This window comes from Balaenoptera physalus (assembly GCF_965194825.1).
Source record: "Balaenoptera physalus genome assembly, chromosome: 2".
NCBI classification, from domain to species: Eukaryota; Metazoa; Chordata; class Mammalia; order Artiodactyla; family Balaenopteridae; genus Balaenoptera; species Balaenoptera physalus.
The window spans coordinates 60,988,452-61,010,412 of record NC_138883.1 but is presented as its reverse complement, the minus strand read 5'-3'; the positions used below and the strand labels follow the sequence as shown (position 1 = coordinate 61,010,412).

General features: G+C 38.2%; 1 pseudogene across 1 annotated transcript; it reads right to left on the bottom strand.

Annotated features, from left to right (window-relative positions):
• Positions 1-19,580: 19,580 nt before the first annotated feature.
• Positions 19,581-20,033, bottom strand: LOC309656114 (NADH dehydrogenase [ubiquinone] iron-sulfur protein 6, mitochondrial pseudogene; annotated as a pseudogene). The gene has a single exon. The product of its transcript is annotated as an NADH dehydrogenase [ubiquinone] iron-sulfur protein 6, mitochondrial pseudogene (transcript).
• Positions 20,034-21,961: the final 1,928 nt, after the last annotated feature.

Genomic DNA, 21,961 nt, shown 5'->3' with positions numbered 1-21,961 from the left:
TCAGAACAGTGAGCAAATACATTTCTATTGTTTTAAGCCACTAAGTTTGCGGTTATTTGTTATTGTAGCCCTAGAAAACTAATACATAGTATGGATGAAGTTGACCTCCATCTATACTAAAGAGCCCCTTTTCAGGAGGTCTAGAGCTCTTTTATATTCTCAGACTGAGTTTTATACTGCTTCTTATTCTTCACTGCCTATCACAGTAGAAAATGGAGAAATAGGGTGTTTTTATAGCTCAGAGGGACTCACGGACACACATAGCATCTTAGGTTGGGTTTCCTCAGAAGCAGACACTGAGACAAGGATTTGTGTGAAAGTAGTTTCTTTGGAGATGATCCAAGGAAGGACTGACAAGGGAGTGGGGACATGAGATAGGCAAGAGAAGGAAGCAAGTATAAGGTGGGTCGATCAGTTTACCACTGGGATGTAATTGTATTGGCAAGCTCTGGGGTACAATGTAGAACACCCCTCAGAATACCCCCCTGGAGGAGGGGAGTTGGAGGATAAATACCTGTCTTTTTGCCACAGATGCTCCTTTATTTGCTTCAAGAATTTTGTTCTTGTATACGTCCTTAGAGTACATGGTTTGCATTCTTAGAGTTTGCTTTTTACCCCTGTGAGGTTCACCTCTTAATCTTCATAGTTGAATTCCAAAATCATGATGGGAAGGACTTTTTAAGCATAAAAACAAATCAAATTGTATGTAGTCTTAAGCTTCTTTCCGTGATAATGCTGGACCCTTCTAGCCTGTCACTTTTTCTGCATCATTCTGGAGGAAGCTTTCCTCCTAGATTTGCCTCTTCATCATGGGCTGCTCACAGTGCCCAGGAGAGAATAGATCCTCCAAAGGTAACATTGAGGTCAAATTTCCACCTACCCTGAGTCTGCTTAAAGCATAGTAGTGTAACTCCTTGGAGTATGTGAATTTGTAAACAACTGTATAGCTGTGGAAGCCTGTTTAGTTGATCTTTTTAAAAAAGAAAATTTTCAGTCTTATTCTTAGTTGCTGAGGCAGAATGCGTCCTTTAGACATGTAGTTTTAAGCCCTGGATTTGATCTGGCAAAGAGTATTTTTAAAGTTAGCAAAAATTATGTAATTTTCTCTCTCACCAAAGAAGTGATGGACAGGACCAGAGATTGCCTTTTTTTTTTTTGTATTCACACAGAAAGACTTGCCCTACAGGAAGATGCTGTCCCCAACTCAGAGAGCATTTTGGGTATTACAAATTTTGCAAAAAATTCAAGGCATGCAGGAGAGGGAAGTTTTATATTACCTCGAACAATAGCGAGTGCAATGGAACACCTGTCAAATGAACCTGGCTTCCCTTCCAGCAGCAGCAGCAGCGTTGAAATGTTCAAGGTGTGATGAATTATTATCCACCATCTGTTTTGCAAAATGTTAATTCTTCTTGAACCAAAATTACAATCCAGTAAATGAGCTCTTAGCAAAGCAACAAGTCATCATTCATATGAGACTATAGAAAGAACTTGAGCCAGAAATTATTAGCACAAATGCTTTGCCAGAAACAGAGTGGAATCTTATTAAAGACCAGAGAAAATGGTCAATTAGATAATGAGACACAAAATAAGCAGTCAGTGATGGGAAGAGGGGAAAATAGTATCTACAGAGGTTAAACTAGAGGATGTTATTCTGTTTTATCCTTTAGAAAACAATTACTGACCGCCTCTACAAAAATTTTCATGTGACATTTGTCCATGGTTGCTGTGTGAGTGTGCCCCAGAGTTGTGAAATGTAGTTGTCCTGGGTTTTTCTTTGTCCTGTGAGACTGTAGTAAGATTATTGTGTAGAGAACTTGTACCTAAAATCCATTCTTTATTTATATGTGATATACAATTGAACTTGAGATGAATAGCATATTTTGTGGGTATTTTATTTAAATAAATAAATATCTGTGTAGTATAATCCATAAATATATATTATCTTTTAGGAATTGTAGAAAAGTTTTAGTTATTGATATTGATTGGGACTACTTTTCCTTATGAATTATGGATTAATCTATAGCTATATCATATAAATAATATATACAGAGATCAACACTAATACATTTTATATCAAGCTATAAGATAATAGGTGATTTTTAATATATTGTGTGTTTCACAAAATTCATTTGCAAATAAAATTTTATTATTAAATATCATTTGCTGATGTATTTTAAAATTGTAGATTTTTCGAAGTAGGAAATTTAACTAATTATCTTAAATTTATTATCTAAATTGCTAAATATAATATGCAGTGTATTTAATAATTTTCCTTCAGCTATTTATTTGGCTGTAAATCTTTGGTGTTTTAAATAAAACTTATATTCTTTCTCTTAAATCTTCCTGAACTCTGCACACCACTGTTCTATTATGAATACATAACAGATATAAAAAGAAATGAAGTGAAAGTTGTCTAGTGACTGGACTCTTTAATAATTCCTTCCTGAAATTTAAGATTAGGATTTTGAAAATTTGGGGCATGTGTTAAGTTTGAGTTAAGGAACTAAAGAGGATATACTGGAAAATATAAGAGTGGGTCTCAAGTATGATTCTGAGATCTCTGATAAATGTATACGTACATCTAAGCCTATGTATACTTCATGTATATGTGTATGTTTTGTATTTACATCCCTATGTATAGCTATCTATGGCTACACATTTATAGTAATTCAAACAATAGACAGCACATCAAATGGACTGTATATTATATTTTACATAAGCCTTGAATTCAGTACAATTAGTTCCAATTTCTTTGCTTTTTGGACGTCTGAGATGATGTTTGCTGATGTTGCTGATGATTTTGGTGATAAATGAAGAGAAGTAGATTTTCCTGGGAAGAATTGTCCTCCCACTCTTGGGTCTCCAAGTTCTTAGGTTTTCTTTGTTCTACTCTGAACTTGAAGTTGTGAGATTATTTCTTGAGAAGGCTTACCATCTTTTGGGTGCATTTGAATGGCACTGACTGAAGCTCCAAGAGTATCTTTTCTTTTTTTTTTTTTAAATGACATTGTGTGTTTATTTGCTAATCATATTATAATATATAATTTAATTATAGGACATTTGGGGGAATTAAAAAGGATAAAGGAAGAAAATAAGTTATTCATAATCCCTATCATCCAAAAACAGCCGTTATTATCATTTTGGTACACAACCTTCCAAATATATAGTTTAAAGCTTTTCAGACATCATAATTCTAAAGGCATAAGTAAAGTTAAAGCACAGTAGTTATCATAAACTTCACTGGCTTGAGCTCCCTCCAGCAGATGTAAGAGTCTGAGCCCTCTTCAATACTACACCATGTTATTTTGGCATGGCCAGGAGAGACTCTTATGGCCTCGTTACATGTCCTCCACACCCTGATATCACCTGCAAAACCACTTGGATGACAGCTCTTCAGCTGCCTTGATGTCGTGGCTTGGCCTTTCAGGTAATCAGCCCCCATCCAAGAGCCCACAAAGAGTCACTGTTAGAACAAAAGCCATTTCTATTACCGAGGAAATTCCAAGGGATTTAGGAGCTCAATGTCAGACCCTCCTCTCCCTCAGGAAATTATAACAGCCTTAGGAGCTCTGTGTCAGGAACAGAGGCAGAAACCAGCATATATATTTACTATCATTCCACATTTATTCACACTGGTTTTGACTATTCAGAAAACAACAGTCTGCACTACCTATGAGGTTCTGAATATACCTGCCCTGCCCAATCCTATTTATTTGCACACCTCGACTATCCCCCTATGATCCTATGCTTTGTGTTCTGCAGAAGCTTTCCCAAATCATGTCCTGGTCTTTTGCCAAAGTGGCATTTGAGGCTCTGCCTTGATTTCTAATTACTTCATTTGCATTTGTATCTTCAAATTTTAATGTTAGCATGAGACAGGGTGCCATTGTCTAATTTCAGCTTCACTGAATTCTCTGTCCATTTTATTAGCCTCCTTTCAGCCCAAGAGCCCAGGACCACAAATGCTTTGTGGTCTCCTCCTTTTTTATTGCATTGTTTTCCCCTAAAGTCTTGCTAACTGTGCAAAACTATTGTACTTTTTATTTTGGGGGGTCATGCCACGGGGCTTGTGGGATCTTAGTTCCCTGATCAGGGATTGAACCAGGGCCCTCGGCAGTGAAAGCACAGAGTCCTAACCACTGGACAGCAAGGGAATTCCCTTAAACTATTGTATTTTTACTAACTAACCATGGTATCCTTCCTTTAACATTGTGGGTTTCTCTTCTGATCCATGCTACCCAGACAAAAGAAAAAATGAATGCTCACCAAGTGATTCTCTTTGAAAGTCTCTTTGCTCCTCCTTATAAAACTGTATCAAATCACTGAAATCTCTTTCAAAGGCCCTGCCTTACTGTATGTAGTTTATGTACTAGATTCCTCTGTGTCGTCACTCCTAAGATGTAAAATGAGAATGATAATAATAATACTTATCTCATAAGGCTGTTATCAGCTTAAATGGGCTTACAGTATTACCTGGCACATACTATGTGCTTAATAGTATCATTTAAATAACCATTACTATAATTATTGCTACACTGCTTTTCTCTAAGTGTGGGTTTTATATTTTAGTATGAATACACTGGGCTTAATAAATGGGAGGGGCTAGAACTCTGCAAGTAGAATCTATAGGATATCAAAGATGAATTACTGCCTTTTGTAATAACAATTAACTTAGATGGAAAATTTTATTTGCTTCAGTGTGTTCTGCACAATGCTGGTTCTTGTTTTCATGATGTTGAGCTCTTCTGTATCCTCACTGTTCTGTATTTGTGTACCTTTATGGAGGCCAGCTCTCTTTCAGTCACAGTTGGTGTTCAGTTTTTCTAATGGTGAGAAGGACATTTTAAAATCCTTTCTGAGAGTCCTTATTGGGAATGGATTCCCCATTGTGTGGCATCATAAGATTTCCTGTTGTTAAAAGATAAGCTGAGGCATATTAAAACTTTTAAGAGTTTATTTCAACAAAAACTGATTAGAATCAAACAACATCCAATCTAGCAAGCAGAAAGGACCTCTGAGGAACGGTACAAAATGAAAGACTTTTATAGGCAGAAGGGGGCAGGCACAAGGAAGTTATACTAGGCCATAAAGTGTGCTGGTTATTGCAAGTTTACTTTCCTTTAGGGGATGGCAGGGGTCTATCAGGCAGATTACTAACCAGTGCTATCAGGTGATTCCTGCCTGATTGGTTTATGATTCCATTTCTGATAGAGCCAAAGCTGTAATTAACGTAAGTCTCAGTTTGTTGATGTGGGGCTTAGCATAAATGTTTCCATTTGGGACCTGATTGTCTTGTTTTTAACACTGTATAACACCATTAAGCCTGACATCCGCAGCTGATGAGCCCTACTGTCTTTATGTTCACCATCTTTTGTCTTCCTAAAGCACTGCATAATCATAATATATTTTCACCAGATTAGGAGGCTGTTACCAACTGTGCAGTTGGCAAGAGGCAGAAGAACAAGCCTGGAGGTCAGTGATCTAGAGTTGCATTTCACTTCATGAGGAAGTCATAAAACAAAGCAACGGATCCAACATGCACACAGTTGTGGAAGCGATACAGACACAATTCCATGTGTCCTCAGTGAAGGAATATACAGGTCCCCTTCTCCTCCCAAAGGTGAGCTCCTCAAGGACAGGAGACCTGTCTTAAGCATCTTCATATCTCTGTGCTTGTCTAAGTGTAATCAGATGCCTCCCATTGACCTGAATCTGTGGCAAGGCACCTACCTGATCTCCTCAAATTCCCATCAGAGCCTGAGGGGTAGGCAGTGATAGACTCATTGAAGAGCCACGTTGGAGGAGCTCTGCTTGGTTAAATAGAGAGTGGCAGAATGAGAAGCCAGATTCAGGGCTGATGACCACAGTGCATTGACAGGTAGGTAGTGGGGTCCTGGAGCTGGGCTGTCAGGTTCAGATCCTGGCTTGGTCACTCACTAGCTGTGTGAATTTAGGCCAATCTCTTAATCTCTTTGCTTCTCCATTCCCAAGATGTAAAATGGGGATGATAACAATCTTCAGGGATGTTATCGGCTGAAGATTACAGCATTGCCTGGTATATACTAAGTATTCAAGAAATATCAGCTAAAGTAACTGTTACTACTACTACTACTATACTACCTTTCTCTAAGTGGGCTTTATATTTTAGTCTGAGGGCACTGGACTCAATAAGGAACTAGAACTCTGAAAACAGAATCTGCAGGATATGAAAGATAATATTACTGCCTGACCTCCTTTAGTATCTCTTAGTATCTTCCCTTCCATTATGTTTGGATTTCTGGCTCAGTTTGAGTCATTCCCTAGAAAGAGACAGAATGTACTAAAATTCCACCTGGGTAACAGTTTCAGCACTAAACAGTGTGTCTGTCCATAGGAAGTCATAAAAATTCATGGAAAATTTCATCTTAAGAGTATAGCTGATCCAACAAAGGAAAAGCACAGGCAGTGATACATATTTGCTAACTTTTTCTGGGCGTTCCGTTTCCCAAGATAAATACACAATTCTGAATATTTTAATCCATTAAGATTTTCATTTTATAAATTGCTGAATAAATTATGTATTTTCTAGGCAGAAAAGCCAAGGAATCCAATCCTTCTAATTTACTTTACTTTCCTTAAATAATGGTTGGATAAATATTAAAATGAAAATATTCTTTCCTTTTAAGCAAGGAAGGGATTTCTATTTATTGCATTTCTTCCTTGACCAGATTAATTTTGTCCTTCCACTTCACTACTCAGTGGTGAATCTAGAGACACATGGTGTTGATCATTTCTTTTAGGGTTTACAACTGTTCTGTGGGTGTGCTTGGGTATTAAGAGAATGTGGGGATAGTGGGAGAGGTTGCTGTGTTTCGCATATTTTGTTTCTTTCATTAGAGAAACATTTTTAGAAGTGCACAGATATTCTGTACTTTTCAAAGATATGAAAGGTGATCTTTATATCCAGAAAAAATTATGTTTGGGAAAAAAACCATAACCAGCTATGGCTTTTTAAAATGAATTTTAGAAATTTCCTTGTGTATTCAGATTTCTCATGCCGTAAAGTTACTCTTTCCCCCCCTTTCCATATACTGTGGAAAGGAAGGAAAGGAGGAAATCAATATTCACAGTCCACACTTAAGGGGTGGGGTGTTAGGCTCTACCTCCTTGACTGTGGCATATCTGCACAAATTATTTGGAATTCTTCTGCTGGGGAAAGTTGTCTATTCTCCCCAACTTATTTATTTATTCAATCACTTACATCAGCATGGATTCATGAGTGCTCATGGGTATATATTTTATATTTTAAGTTATAACCTAATATTACTTTATTAATTTTGTTGCTCAAATTTTTCCAGCTTGGTTGCTCAAAGTTCCACTGGGAGCTCTTTCATTTGGTTCCTAGATCCCTTTGACATACCTACATCATTGTTGTTTATTATTAGTCTTTTTTAAAGCACCTCCTTACTTTCTGATACTATAGGATGCTCCAGGCTCATGTTGTGTATTTCCTGCCCCAGTCCTAGAATCAGCCATTTCTCCCAGGAGCCTTGTTTTTTTTCTGAAGGATGGTATTTAAAAGCAAGATCTGGGCAACTGACTGGGCTCTCTCAGCTGAAAGAACAGGAGATACATGTGTGTATTCTAACCTATGTATATACATCTATCTAAAAATACTTGGATATGTAACCAGCTGTATCTATATGATAAAGCTGATCCAGTGAGTTCATACTGATGTTTCCAACTCTGTTATTTCATGGATCATTCTAGTTTTCTTCCCTTCTTTATCTCTAAGGTCCCACTCCCCCCATCTGTCATCCGTTTACTTAATTTTTCACTTCTGGCATACACATACAGTGCTTTCAGAAGTGTTAACCCATAATCCAATGGGAAACAACTTTATCACAGTGCTATGTCCAGTTCCTATTGCCTTTACTCTTACAGACTCCATTCATTTCCAGAGTTACTTAGGTTGCCAACTTATTCCCCTACCCACGTCAGTGAGGGTGTTTCATATATTTGTAAGACATTTAGATTCTTTTGCCACATCCTGCATTCTCTGTTGTGGTCCTACCACCTCCTAGATGGATTTTTTAAAATTTTGCATACACTAAAGTTTGTTCTTTGTGCTATAAAGTTCTATGGGTTTTGTCAAATGCTTAATATTTTGCATTCACCATTACAGTATCACACAAAATAGTTCTACTACCCTAAAAAGTAATCCTTTGTGCTATACCTGTATAATCACCTCCTCCCTCTGAGTCCTTGGCAATGGCTCATCTATTTACCATTTCTATAATTTTACCTTCTTCAGGCTGTCATATGATTGGAATCATACAGTATATAGCTTTTTCAGACTGGCTTTTTTCACTTATCAATATGCATTTAAAATTCATCTATGTCTTTTTGTGGCTTGATAACTCTTTTCTCTTTATTGCTGAATAACGTTCCATTTGATGTATATACCAGTTTGTTTATCTATGCTTATGGAAGGCATCTTGGTTGCTTCCAGTTCTTGTTGATTATGAATAAAGCCTCTATAAACTTTCACATGCATTTTTGCATGGACATAAAACTTTCGAATCAGTTGGGAAAATACTTAGAAGTGCAATTGCTGAATTGTATGGTAGGGCTACATTTAGTTTTGTGAGAAACTGCTGGACTCTCTGCCAAAGTGTCTTCCAAAGTGGCTGTACCATTTTTCATTCCCATAAACAATGAATGAGAGGTCCTGTTGCTCCATATCCTCAGCAGTCCTTGCTATTGTCAGCTTTTGGTTTTAGTCATTCTAATATGTGTTTAGTGGTATCATATTGTTGTTTTAATTTGAAATTGCCTAATGACAGATGATGTTGAGAGTCTTTTCATATACTTATTTGCCATCTGTATATTTTCTTTGGGGAGGTGTTCAGATCTTTTGCCCACTTTTTTCATTGAGGTGTTTGCTTTTTTGTTGGCTTTTAAGAGGTCTTTGTATATTTTGGATACAAATCTTTAATCAAATACATGTTTTGCAAATATTTTCTCCTTGTCTGTGGTTTGCCTTTTCATTCTCTTAAGAGTGTCTTTCTTAGAGAAGGCAGCTTTTAATTTTAATAAAGCCCAATTTATCAATTTTTTCTTTTGTGGATCATGCTATTGGTGTTGTGTTAAAAAACTTATCACCAAACCTAACATTGTGCAGTTTCTCCTATGTTTTCCTGAAGAAGTTTTATAGTTTTGCACCTTACATTTAGTTTTATTATAAATTTTGAGGTAATTTTTATGTAAAATGTAAGATCTGTGTCTAGGTTTATTTATTTTTTGCATAGGGACATCCAGTTGTTCTGGCACCATTTATTGAAAGTCTGTTCTTTTTCTATTGAATTGTCTTTGTTCCTTTGTCCAAGTTCAGTTGACTATATTTGTGTGAGTCTAGTCTGGGCTCTTTATTCTGTTCCATTGTGCTATGTATCCTTTCGCTGAGATGATGCTATTTTGATTACTGGGGCCTTAAAATAAGTTTTGAAATAGAGTAAGGTTAGTCCTCCAACATGGTTCCTCCTCTTCTCCTTCTTCCTCTCCCTCTCCCTCTCCTCTTTCTCTTTCTCCTCTTCCTCCTCCTGCACCTCTTCCCCTCCTCCCCGCTTCCCCTCCTCCTCCTGTTCCTCCTTCTCCTCTTCTTTCTTTGGTATTGTGTTGGTTGTTCTAGGTCTTTTGCCTTTCCATATAAACTTTAGAATCAATTTGTTGATATCTACAACATAGTTTGCTGGTATTTTGATTGGGAATGCATTATATCTGTAGATCAAGTTTGGAAGAATTGACATCCTAATTAACAATACTGAGTTTTCAAATCTGTGAACATGGAATATTGCTCCATTTATTTAGATATGCTTTCATTTTTAAACAATCACTGTTTTATTGTTTTCTGTATACAGGTCCTGCACATATTTTGTTAGATTTAAACCTAAGTATTTCATTTTGGGAGGATGCTACTTTAAATGGTATTGTCTTATTAATTTCAAATTCCAGTTGTTTATTGCTGTTGCTGGCATGTATATAGGAAAGTAATTGACTTTTGTGCATTAACTTCATATCCTGTGACTTGCTATACTTGCTTATTAGTTCCAGAAGTTTTTTGATCATTCTTTGAGATTTTCTACATAGTATATCTTGTCATCGTGAATAGAGAGTTTCAATCTGTACACCTTTTCTTTTTCTTGTTTTATTCCACTAGCTAGTACTTATTGTATAACATTGAATTGGAGTGGTGAGAGAGAAATCCTTATCTTGTTTTTAGTGTTGGGGAGCAAGTGATCAGTATTTATTTCACCATTAAATATTATTTTAACTTTGTTTTTTGTAGATGTTATCAAATTGGGGAAGTTCTCCTTCATTCCTAGTTGGCTGAAAAAAAAATTTTTTTTTATCATGAATGGGTTGGATTTTGTCAAATGCTTTTCTGTGTCAACTGGCATAATAATATGATTTTTCTTCTGTAGTCTGTTGATTTGGTGGATTATATTGATTGATTTTCAAGTGTTGAACCAGCTTTACCTACTTGGAATAAATACCACTTGGTCATGGTGTATAATTCTTTTTAAACATTGTCAGATTCAATTTGGTAAAATTTTGTTGAGGATTTTTACATCTATATTCATCAGAAATAACGGACTGTAGTTTTTGTTTCTTGTACCATCTTTCTCTGCTTTTGGTATTAGAGTAATGCTGATCTCATAGAATGGATTAAGGAATATTCCCTCTGCTTCTGTTTTCTTTAGGAGATCAGTGTCATCTGTTTCTGACACTTGCTTTCTCTCCTTAGACTATTTCTTCTTGCCTTTTGGTGTGCCTTGGAATTTTTTGTTGGAAGCTGTACATGCTGTATTGGATAATAGGAACTGGGGAAATAGGCCTTCACTGTGATGATTTATGTTAATATGCAGTTGGGCTGTATTTGCTCTTGATAAAGGTGCCAGACACTTTAAATTCCTCTTATCTCCCCTCTTCACTTGGGTGCCCTGCTCTTATCTCCCCTGCTCTTATCTCCCCTCTTGACTTTGGGTTTCCCTAAGTCCTTCTCCTCCAAGAGGATCTGTGTCTTGCAGTTTTTTCAGCTATAATCCACTGGTATCACACTGGAGTCTCCCTGGTGTGTGATATTTTGTGGGCCTGTGTCTATGGCCTGAGATCCTCACAAGAGTTTTTTTTTTTAATAGCTTCTCCTCTCTCCCCCACCTCCCCTAGATGAGACAGGAAGGCTATGAGGGCTGGAGTCCCAGGGCTCGGAAACAAGCTCTGGTAGAGTCTTTTGTTCTGGAGAGTAGGCCTTTGCTATATAGAAGACTCTGGATGTATTTCACAAGGATTCCTCTTCTTTTCCTCCTACCAGAGACACCAGGGGATTTTTCTAATTATTCAAGGTTACCGTTTAAGTGTTCTTACAATTTTATAGCTCCAGTGGTTTCTGCTATAGATAGGCAGATTTTGACTGTCACTCCCTGGATTTGCCCATTTCTTCAGATTTGGGAGTGGTGGTTTCCCCTGCAAACCCAGTTCTTTCATGCGTTTAAGAAAAGTTATTAGTTTTCAGTTTCTTCAGCTTTTTCTTGTTGTAAGGATGGGGTAAAGAATTCTAAGCTTTTTGCATGTCGTAGCTGAAACTTCTAGTACATTTTTAGTGACTTATTATTTTATTCTATTAATTTGTTGCTTCTTAATAGGACATGACATATCTCTGCCTTGTCTTACCCATTCTTTCACCCCTCACTTCCAGCTCCCCACTAACCCATGTCCACATGTTGTACTTGTCCCCTGTGGATCTCTGTGAGATTTTCTTTTCTATCTTGGCTTTTTATAATCTATTAGTTTTAGTTTTTTCTTCTTTACATTTTTGATTCATCTTGAATTTATTTTGGTTGAAGGAGTGAGTTAGCCATCCATTTTTGGTTTTGCCGAAATGCCAGACCATTTTTTTTGGATAAATCTATCTTTTCCCCACTGATATAAAAAACTTTACTTTTTGTATACTAAATTAAAAATATATATGATCTATTTCTGAACTCTTAAATTTGTTCCATTGATCTGTTAGTGTACTCCTGTGCCAGTACAAACTTTTTTTTTTCTTTTTTTTTTAGTATTACTTGTTTTTTTTTGTTTGTTTGTTTGTACTGCAGGTTCTTATCAGTCATCAATTCCATACACGTCAGTGCATACATGTCAATCCCAATAGCCCAATTCAGCACACCACCATCCCCACCCCACCACGGTTTTACCCCCTTGGTGTCCATACGTTTGTTCTCTACATCTGTGTCTCAACTTCTGCCCTGCAAACCGGTTCATCTGTACCATTTTTCTAGGTTCCACATACATGCATTAATATACGATATTTGTTTTTCTCTTTCTGACTTACTTCACTCTGTATGACAGTCTCTAGATCCATCAACGTCTCAACAAATGACTCAATTTCGTTCCTTTTTATGGCTGACTAATATTCCATTGTATATATATACCACAACTTCTTTATCCATTCGTCTGTCGATGGGCATTTAGGTTGCTTCCATGACCTGACTATTGTAAATAGTGCTGCAAGGAACATTTGGGTACATGTGTCTTTTTGAATTATGGTTCTCTCTGGGTATATGCCCAGTAGTGGGATTGCTGGGTCATATGGTAATTCTATTTTTAGTTTTTTAAGGAACCTCCCTATTGTTCTCCATAGTGGCTGTATCAAATTACATTCCCTCCAACAGTGCAAAAGGGTTCCAATTTCTCCACACCCTCTCCAGCGTTTGTTGTTTGTAGATTGTCTGATGATGCCCATTCTAACTAGTGTGAGGTGATACCTCATTGTAGTTTTGATTTGCATTTCTCTAATAATTGTGATGGTGAGCAACTTTTCATGTGCTTCTTGGCCATCTGTTATGTCTTCTTTGGAGAAATGTCTATTTAGGTCTTCTGCCCATTTTTGGATTGGGTTGTTTGTTTCTTTCATATTGAGCTGAATGCGCTGTTTATATATTTTGTAGATTAATCCTTTGTCTGTTGATTCGTTTGCAGATATTTCCTCCCATTCTGAGGGTTGTCTTTTCGTCTTGTTTATGGTTTCCTTTGCTGTGCAAAAGCGTTGAAGTTTCATTAGGTCCCATTTGTTTATTTTTGTTTTTATTTCCATTACTCTAGGAGGTGGATTAAAAAAGATCTTGCTGTGATTTATGTCAAAGAGTGTTCTTCCTATGTTTTCCTTTAAGAGTTTTATAGTGTCGGGTCTTACATTTAGGTCTCGAATCCATTTTGAGTTTATTTTTGTGTATGGTGTTAGGGAGTATTCTAATTTCATTCTTTTACATGTAGCTGTCCAGTTTTCCCAGCACCACTTATTGAAGAGACTGTCTTTTCTCCATTGTATATCTTTGCCTCCTCTGTCATAGATTAGTTGACCATAGGTGTGTGGGTTTATCTCTGGGCTTTCTATCTTGTTCCATTGATCTATGTTTCTGTTTTTGTGCCAGTACCATATTGTCTTGATTACTGTAGCTTTGTAGCATAGTCTGAAGTCAGGGAGTCTGAATCCTCCAGCTCCGTTTTTTTCCCTCAAGACTACTTTGGCTGTTCGGGGTCTATTGTGTCTCCATACAAATTTTAAGATGATTTGTTCTAGTTCCATAAAAAATGCCATTGGTAATTTGATAGGGATTGCATTGAGTCTGTAGATTGCTTTGGGTAGTATAGTCATTTTCAAAATATTGATTCTTCCAACCCAAGAACATGGTATATCTCTCCATATGTTGGTATCATCTTCAATTTCTTTCATCAGTGTCTTATAGTTTTCTGCATACAGGTCTTTTGTCTCCCTAGGTAGGTTTATTCCTAGGTATTTTATTCTTTTTGTTGCAATGGTAAATGGGAGTGTTTCCATAATTTCTCTTTCAGATTTTTCATCATTAGTGTATAGGAATGCAAGAGATTTCTGTGCATTAATTTTGTATCCTGCAACTTTACCAAATTCATTGATTAGCTCTAGTAGTTTTCTGGTGGCATTTTTAGGATTCTCTATGTATAGTATCATGTCATCTGCAGACAGTGACAGTTTTACTTCTTCTTTTCCAATTTGTATTCCTTTTATTTCTTTTTCTTCTCTGATTGCCATGGCTAGGACTTCCAAAACTATGTTGAATAATAGTGGTGAGAGTGGACATCCTTGTCTCGTTCCTGATCTTAGAGGAAATGCTTTCAGTTTTTCACCGTTGAGAATGATGTTTGCTGTGGGTTTGTCGTATATGGCCTTTATTATGTTGAGCTAGGTTCCCTCTATGCCCACTTTCTGGAGAGTTTTTATCATAAATGGGTGTTGAATTTTGTCAAAAGCTTTTTCTGCATGTATTGAGATGATCATATGGTTTTTATTCTTCAATTTGTTAATATGGTGTATCACATTGATTGATTTGCGTATATTGAAGAATCCTTGCATCCCTGGGATAAATCCCACTTGATCATGGTATATGATCCTTTTAATGTGTTGTTGGATTCTGTTTGCTAGTGTTTTGTTGAGGATTTTTGCATATATATTCATCAGTGATATTGGTCTGTGATTTTCTTTTTTTGTAGTATCTTTGTCTGGTTTTGGTATCAAGGTGATGGTGGCCTCATAGAATGAGTTCGTGAGTGTTCCTTCCTCTGCAATTTTTTGGAAGAGTTTGAGAAGGATGGGTGTTAGCTCTTCTCTAAATGTTTGATAGCATTCACCTGTGAAGCCATCTGGTCCTGGACTTTTGTTTGTTGGAAGATTTTTAATCACAGTTTCAATTTCATTACTTGTGATTGGTCTGTTCATATTTTCTGTTTCTTCCTGGTTCAATCTTGGAAGGTTATACCTCTCTAAGAATTTGTCCATTTCTTCCAGGTTGTCCATTTTATTGGCATAGAGTTGCTTGTAGTAGTCTCTTAGGATGCTTTGTATTTCTGTGGTGTCCATTGTAACTTCTCCTTTTTCATTTCTAATTTTATTGATTTGAGTCCTCTCCCTCTTTCTCTTGATGAGTCTGGCTAATGGCTTATCAATTTTGTTTATCTTCTCAAAGAACCAGCTTTTAGTTTTATTGATCTTTGCTATTGTTTTCTTTGTTTCTATTTCATTTATTTCTGCTCTGATCTTTATGATTTCTTTCCTTCTGCTAACTTTGGGTTTTGTTTGTTCTTCTTTCTCTAGTTCCTTTAGGTGTAAGGTTAGATTGTTTACTTGAGATTTTTCTTGTTTCTTTAGGTAGGCTTGTATAGCTATAAACTTCCCTCTTAGAACTGCTTTTGCTGCATCCCATAGGTTTTGGATCATCGTGTTTTCATTGTCATTTGTCTCTAGGTATTTTTTGATTTCCTCTTTGATTTCTTCAGTGATCTCTTGGTTATTTAGTACCGTATTGTTTAGCCTCCATGTGTTTGTGTTTTTTACGTTTTTTTCCTGTAGTTCATTTCTAATCTCATAGCGTTGTGGTCAGAAAAGATGCTTGATATGATTTCAATTTTCTTAAATTTACTGAGGCTTGATTTGTGACCCAAGATGTGATCTATCCTGGAGAATGTTCCGTGCGCACTTGAGAAGAAAGTGTAATCTTCTGTTTTTGGATGGAATGTCCTATAAATATCAATTAGATCTATCTGGTCTATTGTGTCATTTAAAGCTTCTGTTTCCTTATTTATTTTCATTTTGGATGATCTGTCCATTGGTGTAAGTGAGTTGTTAACATCCCCCACTATTATTGTGTTCCTGTCAATTTCCTCTTTTATAGCTGTTAGCAGTTGCCTTATGTATTGAGGTGCTCCTATGTTGGGTGCATATATATCTATAATGGTTAGATCTTCTTTTTGGATGGATCCCTTGGTCATTATGTAGTGTCCTTCCTTGTCTCTTGTAACATTCTTTATTTTAAAGTCTATTTTATCTGATATGAGTATTGCTACTCCAGCTTTCTTTTAATTTTCATTTGCATGGAATATCTTTTTCCATCTGCTCACTTTCAGTCTGTATGTGTCCCTAGGTCTGAAGTGGGTCTCTTATAGACAACATATATATGGGTCTTGTTTTGTGTCCATTCAGCAAGCCTGTGTCTTTTGGTTGGAGCATTTATTCCATTCACGTTAAGGTAATTATTGATATGGATGTTCCTATTACCATTTTCTTAATTGTTTGGGGTTTGTTTTTGTAGGTCCTTTTCTTCTCTTGTGTTTCCCACTTAGAGAAATTCCTTTAGCATTTGTTGTAGAGCTGGTTTGGTGGTGCTGAATTCTCTTAGGTTTTGCTTGTCTGTAAGGCTTTTGATTTCTCCATCGAATCTGAATGAGATCCTTGCTCGGTAGAGTAATCTTGGTTGTAGGTTTTTCCCTTTCATCACTTTAATTATATCATGCCACTCCCTTCTGGCTTGTAGAGTTTCTGCTGAGAAATCAGCTGTTAACCTTATGGGAGTTCCCTTGTATGTTATTTGTCGTTTTTCCCTTGCTGCCTTTAATAATTTTTGTCTTTAATTTTTGCCAATATGATTACTATGTGTCTCGGCATGTTTCTCCTTGGGTTTATCCTGTATGGGACTTGCTGCGCTTCCTGGACTTGGGTGGCTATTTCCTTTCCCATGTTAGGGAAGTTTTCGACTATAATCTCTTCAAATATTTTCTTGGGTGCTTTCTCTCTCTCTTCTCCTTCTGGGACCCCTATAATGAGAATGTTGTTGCGTTTAATGTTGTGCCAGAGGTCTCTTAGGCTGTCTTCATTTCTTTTCATTCTTTTATCTTTAGTCTGTTCTGCAGCAGTGAATTCCACCATTCTGTCTTCCAGGTCACTTATCCGTTCTTCTGCCTCAGTTATTCTTCTATTGATTCCTTCTAGTGTAGTTTTCATTTCAGTTATTGTATTGGTCATCTCTGTTTGTTTGTTCTTTAATTCTTCTAGGTCTTTGTTAAACATTTCTTGCATCTTCTCGATCTTTGCCTCCATTCTTTTTCCAAGGTCCTGGGTCATCTTCACTATCATTATTCTGAATTCTTTTTCTGGAAGTTTGCCTATCTCCACTTCATTCACTTTTTTTTCTGGGGTTTTATCTTGTTCCTTCATCTGGTACATAGCCCTCTGCCTTTTCATCTTGTCTATCTTTCTATGAATGTATTTTTTGTTCCACAAGCTGCAGGATTGTAGTTCTTCTTGCTTCTGCTGTCTGCCCTCTGGTGGATGAGACTATCTAAGAGGCTTGTGCAAGTTTCCTGATGGGAGGGACTGGTGGTGGGTAGAGCTGGCTGTTGCTCTGGTGGACAGAGCTCATTAAAACTTTAATCTGCTTGTCTGCTGATGGGTGGGGCTGGGTCCCCTCCCTGTTGGTTGTTTGGCCTGAGGTGACCCAACACTGGAGCCTACCCCAGCTCTTTGGTGGGGCCAATGGCGGAACCTGGGAGGGCTCACGCCAAGGAGTACTTCCCAGAACCTCCACTGCCAGTGTCCCTATCCTCATGGTGAGACAGAGCCACCCCCCGCCTCTGCAGGAAACCCCCCCAACACCAGCAGGTATGTCTGGTTCAGTCTCTATGGGGTCACTGCTCCTTCTCCTGGGTCCCTGTGTGCCCTCCAAGAGTAGAGTCTCTGTTTCCCCCAGTCCTGTCGAAGTTTTGCAATCAAATCCCACTAGCCTTCAAAGTCTGATTCTCTAGGAATTCCTGCTCCTGTTGCCGGACCCCCAGGTTCGGAAGCCTGATGTGGGGCTCAGAACCTTCACTCCAGTGGGTGGACTTCTGTGGTAAAAGTGTTCTCCAGTTTGTGGGTCACCCACCCAGCAGTTATGGGATTTGATTTTATTGTGATTTCACCCCTCCTACCATCTCATTGTGGCTTCTCCTTTGTCTTTGGATGTGGGGTATATTTTTTGCTAAGTTCCAGTGTCTTCCTGTCGATGATTGTCCAGCAGCTAGTTGTGATTCTGGTGTTCTCGCAAGAGGGAGTGAGAGCATGTCCTTCTACTCCGCCATCTTGGTTCCTCCCCCCCAGTACCAACTTTTTAATGTAGGTTTCATAGTGTAGTGAGTTACTAAGAAAAATAGTATTTTACAAATAGTAATGCATTAATGATATACATTATTTTAAGAATAACTGATGTTGGTAATATTCATTTTGCTTTTCTATGAACAGGTGTCTTTTTATTTATTTATCTTGCATTGTTTCTGTTAGCAGAATTTTAAAAGTTATTTTTTCACAAAAATCCAATATACTTCTTATATTTATTTTAACTATTTTATCTTTTCATTGTATTTTCTTAGCAGTAATTACTTGTATACAAGACAGCAATCGATTTGGGGACATTAATTTTATAACCAGAGATTTTGCTGAATTATCTCAATGTGTCTAATAGCTTTTTAGTTGTCTCTCTTGGGTTTACGGTTATATAACCATATCATTTTCAAATAATGATAATTTTGCATTTTCCTTTTTATTTTTGCCTCATTTATTTCTCCTGCTTAATGACAATGACTAATCTTTTTAAGAACAATATTAACTAATAGAACACACTTCATTGTAATAAACTTTTTTTTAACCACGATTATCTCATTGTCTTGTTAAACTGTAAAATCCTTGGGGTAGCGACTTTTATTCCTAATGCTTAACATAATATAGGAATAAAAAATAAGTACTCAATAGGCAGCTGTTGAATGATCTACGGCAAGGTAAGGTGAGCTAGGCTGAGCTGAGATACCCCACTCAAATACCTTAGCCTATATGAAGTGAGTGTCCTTGAATGTCACAGAGATTGCTAAAGTGCCTTTTCATCAGACCCATGAAAGTCTGGTGTGAGTCCCATAGCTAGAACCTCTGATTTTTGGCCACAGTTGAACCCTCAAAGATCTGTAGCCTTTGGGCCTGTCTCAGTTCAGTTGGAGTGAGGGAACACTTCTGCCCAAGGTCAATCTTTTAGGCACACTGCCCTGAAGACAGAACTTTGAATTTTTAAAGATGGTGTATACAGAGGAGAAGCAGAAGTCAAAGTACTTTGTAGATTCTACACACTGTCCTGCAGCACAAGTCCCATGACATACTCACAGAAGCAGCAGGAACCTTCTTGGCTCCTGAATGGGACTCCAACAGCCGTCTTGTGTTGGGGGTAGGAAGATGGAGGCAGAAGCTTGGCTTTTCTATGCATAATAAGCATCAATACTTTTTGAAGAACATGAAGAGGCAGACTTTTTTTTTTTCTCTTCCCGCATAATATTAATTTTTATTTTTGTGTTATAATACATCGTAATCACTACTGTTTTAAATATACAAAATTGTACTTGATTTGGACCACATGTGACTGTTAAGACCTTCAAACAGGTACTTAATTTCTTGGGATTTAAGACACTGGCCGGAGCCTGAGGATCAGATGGACAGAAAGAGCGACAGCGGATGAGTGACGGGGGCGGAGCCGGGCCGGAGCCCGAGGCCCCTGAACAGCCACGTCACCCCTCCCCCAGCCCCCGGTTTCTTCCAGCCCCCGCTGCGGTCCCGCGGGGGGAAGGAGCATGTGGCGGGGGCCCGGGAGGGGACGCCACCTTAAGCCACAGTCCTAAGTGAACCTGTGTGAGAGAAACAGCTGTGCGCGGCATCCTGGAGAACAACACCCTTTATTCAGCACTAGAGACGGAGTCCGTGTCACCGAGCTGCCCTCGCGGCCCTAGTGGCAGGGCTGCCGGAACTGCAGGCCACGGTAGCCGCACGTCCCCGTCTTTGTTTCTTTGTCCAGGTTTATGTACACTTTGGGGTGGCCCAGGGCGCCTCCCCCACCGTCACACGATATCACTCGACTCTCAACTTGGCTCACAGGCTGCTCTGCTATCAGGTCGATGGCAAAGTTCTCATTCACCTCTTTCTGACGACCCACAAATTGAACTTTCCTGTAGTCTTTATTGCCATAAACCTGGCCGGTGTGCGTGACCTTCTCCCCGGTCGGCGAGGTCCGCACCCCGAAGCACCTGGCGGCCCCGGGCAGGCTCCGCGCCGCCGCACCTCCCCGGCCCAGCAGCCTGAGGAAGGTCACCGCCGCCGCCATCTTTCAGGCTGACGAGGCAGACTTTTGTACAAGGCAGCTTTGAGAGCTGTATCAGTGGGGCCTGCCTGGAAAATGGTCAGGGTAACAGAATGTCAGCAATGGGAACATGAAAAAGACAGCTCTTGGTTGGAATGAGACCAGAGTGAGAACAACAAGTGCAGTAAATAAACCAAAGACACCTGTATTCTTGGGTTATGAGCAGGAGCCAAAGTAGTTTAATGACCTCTCAAATTAATGGGCAGACTTGAAACCCAAAGGTTTTGGCTTGTGGCCTGATGGACAAGTATCTCTGGCTTGGTACTGGCTCCTATAACCCTAATATGGTGACCCAAGAATAGTGCTCTCCTTTTCAACTCTATTCCAGTAAGTTCTTTATCATGCATCCCTATTTCAGAGAAGATTGCTTCTTACTTTTCCATTAGAAAAATGAATATTATGATGGATTTCATTTTTCCATTGAGACTAATTGACCATGGACAATAATACTAAGCACTATATCTAGTAGAAAGGAAAGCAGTGGGATTTTGTTCACAAATTACCGTGGGGAAGCAGAGATCACAGCTCATTTGAGGAATCGAGGCTTCTGATTAGCTGTACTACTTGAGGCAGGCAGGATGCTTCTCAATGTCCAGCAGCTTATTCCCAAAAGGAGTTTTTGCATTTGTTCTTCCATTCATTAAGCCATTCATTCTTTCATGAAACTTTTTTGAGGTATATCATGCACAGATTCAAAGATAAATAGACCATCTTCATGTTGGTGTGGATAATGTCACTTTCCTTTCTTTATTTAGTATATAAAAATAATTTTGGTCATGAATCTCTATGGAAAACTTAAGGAAGCAATGATTCATCTTCCCAGGAGAAGACACATAAGCCCCTAATTTTCCATACAGTTTCGGGGGATGCACAGCCATCTGATGCATGTCCATGGAGCCCCTCAGGTTGAGATCTCCACCAGTGATGCAATAGATATCAGGATCGATGGCAGAAGACTGTGAGCTTCACACCTCAGAGTAGTGAAGACCATGTTCTTTGACTAAGCTCCTCTTTGACATTCCTTTCACTTTTATAACCCATCTGTCTCTGTTTCTCTTTTAATTTGAACTCTTAAATTTTTCCCTCTCTACAGTAGTATAATATTACCGAACACTGGTGAGGGCTTGGCTAAGGATGGACACTGAGTGTTTTGTAATATTGCCAGTTGGAAGTCTGTGTTTCTACAGCAGCATTCCACCCCTAGAGAGCTGAAAGAGATTTTTGTTGGATTGATTCACAGTCTTGCCTAGGATTCCATGACTTGTTAATGGTAGAGCCTGAACAGAGAATTCCTGATTCTCAGGTCTGCACTTTCATCACTGGCTTAGCTCTTATTCCATACCCTATTCCATCTTTAGTTCTATCTTCTGGCCTGAAAACTCCATGTAAGGTCTAACAGGCACTTTTTCTGAAGAGAGGTAAGAATTTGTTAGCCAGAGTTGTTAGAGACAAATATGGGGTTAGTGATGTATTTTCCTGATTACGATGAATATGTTAATACAGTGCTCCATGCCCCCCCATCACACATCACACACAATTTCAAAGGCCACCAAAAATGTATCTCAAAAGAAGCATTTTATCTTACTCAAGAGATAAAACAAAAAATTTTTTGTGGTCCTAAATGAATATAATTTTTTTTTCTGAAAAGCTAGTTTTCTGAACAGAGCTTTCCTTTTTGTGATGTAGGAGACTAGTGTTGCCCAAATAGAACAGGAAAAGGCAGAAGTTAAGAAATGAAATGCTGACAACCTCAGGGGCCAAATGGCATTACAATGATTTCTCACATATTTTAACTTTCAGAAGACCCTAGAGACTGCTTTTATTGCACATTTTAAGGAGCCATCTGTCTTTTTACCAGAACTAGTATATGTTCAAAACTTTAAATAATTTTTTTACTGTGT